A 3,622-nucleotide genomic window follows, 5' to 3' on the forward strand; every position below is an offset into this window, starting at 1 on the left:
CTCTCTCTCTCTCTCTCTCTCTCCTCTCGAAAAGTAATCGGTAATCCCTGCAACGGAGGGCACTAACGAGAATTAATACCGAGCGGAGTGTTTGTTTTGTGACTCGGCAGCCGGGCTTTTAAAGATCCGAGTCGCACATGGGAATCAGTTCGCGAGGCCACGTCTGAATAAATTAAATCCTTACCAGGAATTCACTAACGACCTGTACCTCTCTCCGGCTACACCACATCTCTTAATGCATGTTCTATGGCCTCCCCCTCCCTCCTCCTCCTCCTGTATACCACGAGATTTTTATTTTACGCGTATTCTTTGTTCGTTATTTTTTTTTTTTTCTTTTCTTTTTTTTTTTTTTCCAGATCGAGAAGACTGTTTTGTCTCGGTGCGTACACAATAAAGAGGGAACGAAACGCACAGGAGTGAAATTGTTTTTTGCTAGTCATGACTTCTAATAAGGAACAAAAGCCGCCTTTTACACGGCATTGATATTTGAATTTTTTGATCGATCGGCTTCCCTTTCTTTCTCTTTCGACCTGCCATGAATTAATCGTGAATCGTTATTGATTGTTGATTTTTTTTCTCTTTTTTTTTTTTTTTTTTTTTTGAAAAGAAAATTTTTCGATAATTTATTTGTATTTCGCGTTTTCCATAGCGGCGCAGAGTGAATGAAGGTATATAGTAGTATCAAAAATCATTATATATTAAATAAAAATATCTAGCGAGATGTTTATTGAAATTATTGAAAATATATATATATATATATATTTTTTATAGAATTTTAAGTTTCGTTAATGAAACGAAATTTCATTGAAAATATCGCGAACTGTCTTTTTTCCGCCAAATATTTTTACTTAATTAAAAAAATTTTTAATTATCTTTTTCATCTTTTCAATTTGTCCTATTGCCCTGTAATATTTTCATCGAATCGAGAAGAAAAATTATTAAAAAAAAAAAGATAAGAAATTCTACGCTAAAGTTTACCATATATTATTAATCGTTTATAACCTAACCTAACCTAACCTATACATTATTAATTGTTTAACCTATTATCTCTATCGGCCTTATTACCGTGGAGAAGATAATTTTTCAATTATACCTAACAAATATACAAGTACGAGAACCAGGAAATGTGGGGCGTCACATTTTGCCCCGCGTTTGTCATTGCACTCCACCTGTTATCGTCAATTGCGCCGACGAATGTGCAAACTTCAGCGCGCATTCACGCAACAGCACAATCCCTCTTTCTCTTTCCCCGGAGACGGTGATAATTATCAACGTGAGAAACCTCCCTCCCCAACCCGGAATGTGGAATGTTTGTTCGCGGCAAAAGCGGCGAAAGTTCCCCCTCTCCACCGCCTTAATTTCGGTGGAGACTCGCCTAACTTCCTTAGATTCACTCCCCGCGAGGGGAGGGGGACGAAATTTTCTTGTCCTCGAGCGTAAAATTTCTTTTTTTTTTTTTTTTCTTTCGAATTTATTATCACTCAGAAAGCTATGCGATTCATTTTGACAGAGAGAAATGATGGGATATAAAGATAGAAAAATATTGTATTACGATATAACGATATTATCGAATGATAAGAAGAGGAAGAAATTATGATCGAATCGATAGAAATTTTACGATCGTTAAGAGAGATACCGTTAATATACAGGGAAAAATAAGCGGAAAGTCGTAGAGCGAGAGAGATAAACGGTGCGTGCCATTTTGGAGCGAGCCACTTATTTATGACAGGTATAATTGTACACATGTGCACGGTTTCCTCGTTTTTTGGACACGGGAATAATTAATCAGAACAAGGTGTATCATTTTTCAAGGTGATCAGCTCGGCGAGAAACATTGGCAATGTTATGCCATGTGAACCGCCGTTCCTTTCAAAGGGAATGAAAAAGCGTTTCTCTCGTTTGAGAGGAGAATCGTGCAATCATATTCCCTCGATAAAAATATTTAAATCGAACTTTGGAAATTCGATTATATCGTCACCTTTCCTACTACATTTAATTGTTAACACAAAATTATCATTTCCTTTTCTTCATAACATATACAAAACCTGACTAATACAGATAAGAAAATGAAAAAAGTGATATCGAAACATTATTAAATTAAAATTAGCAAAGATTAATATACAATAAATGGAGATATAAATATTTTTAATATCGTTGGAAAAATAAAAAAGAATCACGAGTCACGAATCTCTCTCTGAAGGGATTCACCGACACGCTTACACGTAAACAAAGGGGCAAAATTATGAAACGTTAACGTAGCGGACGCGCGCTCAACAATAACAACGAAATCAAAACGAAAACAAAAATACATTACCCGGGATAAAAATCATCCGACAATTCTTCCTTATCGAATTAAGAAAAAAAAAAAAAAGAAAAAAAAGAAGAAGAAGAAAGAAATCATCCGCCCACTCGCAATTCCCATTACAATTTCTTAATGACGCGTATTCATACAAAAGCAGACTCACTGTCTCTGGACCGGGCGCAGACGGTTGATAATTATCACCGTGAGAAACGTCATGTATCACCTAAGGCGAGCCACCTTGCGAGAGATGGTGCCGATGCTGATGTTGGGCTGATGGCGGTGCTTGGTTGGGCTGTTTTCAAAAGGGCCTCCTCCATCCTCGTAAGGATGGAGGAACAAGGACGAGGATAAAGAGAGAGGGAGAAAGATAGAGAGAGAGAGAGAGAGAGAGAGAGAGAGAGAGAACGGTTGGACGAAGGAAGGCACGAGGAGGAATTTGATTTACGCATCGGTTCGTTGAAGTGGATGTATTGTGCGAGAAAACATTGTGATGCATTGTGGAATGACTGTCGGGGGGAGGGGAGGGATAAGGTCTTAATTACCGCGTGTGCCATATCGACGCGCCTTGTATCCTGGTATGACCGGCCGTTTTCAACGAATTGCGAAAAGTCACCGGGAGTGAATGGTCAAACAATGAGGCTGCGAAATTTTGAACCACCAACACCCGTTGAAAAGATGATTGGGTTAAAATTTTGGTGTAAAGTTAAAAGTTTGCTTTGTGTATTGTAATCGAATGTAATTCCGTTTTTACTCGTAGCTTTACGTTATAGTCGATTCTTTGGGTATTCCATCACTTTGTATTTTTCGTGATAAAATATTCAACGATTATTTTCTTTGTTGAGTTGGATCTGTTGGATAAATGGTAATAATAATATCGTTGGAGATAACGCTACGTTCGTAATTGGAAAATATTAATTAATTGTGAAATTAAAATTGGTGTAAGGATAGAATTGGAAAGAATTGGAAGTGGTTTTGAGAATATTTTCCGATTTTATTATTAAAGTGAAACGTAGAAAATGAGAGAACGTTGAATAGGTATATGTTAATGTGACATTTTATTATGAAATTATTATTTAATTTCTTTTTAAATTAGGGATTGAACTGGATTGTTGAAGAAAGTTACAGTTCAACCGGAAGCTTTTACCAACCACTTCGCGTCAATACCTTTAATTCATCGTTTGTATTTCAAGTAGGTAATAGATTTTCAATGTAATTTCAATAAGAGGTTAAACATATATAAATTGAATAAATTGAAGTTCGTTAGAATTAAATAGCTTAATATCTCGTTACAAACCTCGTGACCAATGTATATCCACTGTT

At 36.4% G+C, this 3,622-nt stretch overlaps 1 long non-coding RNA gene across 1 annotated transcript in view; it reads left to right on the forward strand.

Annotated features, from left to right (window-relative positions):
* Positions 1 to 611, forward strand: part of LOC122718506 — a 4,432-nt gene extending 3,821 nt beyond the window's left edge. Inside the window, exon 4 of the long non-coding RNA XR_006347396.1 lies at positions 357 to 611. This is a non-coding gene — a long non-coding RNA (uncharacterized LOC122718506). The remainder of the gene's footprint in view (positions 1 to 356) is intronic.
* The last annotated feature ends 3,011 nt before the right edge of the window (positions 612 to 3,622 follow it).

Source organism: Apis laboriosa, unplaced genomic scaffold (assembly GCF_014066325.1).
Source record: "Apis laboriosa isolate Shangri-la unplaced genomic scaffold, ASM1406632v1 scaffold64_cov150, whole genome shotgun sequence".
Lineage (NCBI taxonomy): Eukaryota > Metazoa > Arthropoda > Insecta > Hymenoptera > Apidae > Apis > Apis laboriosa.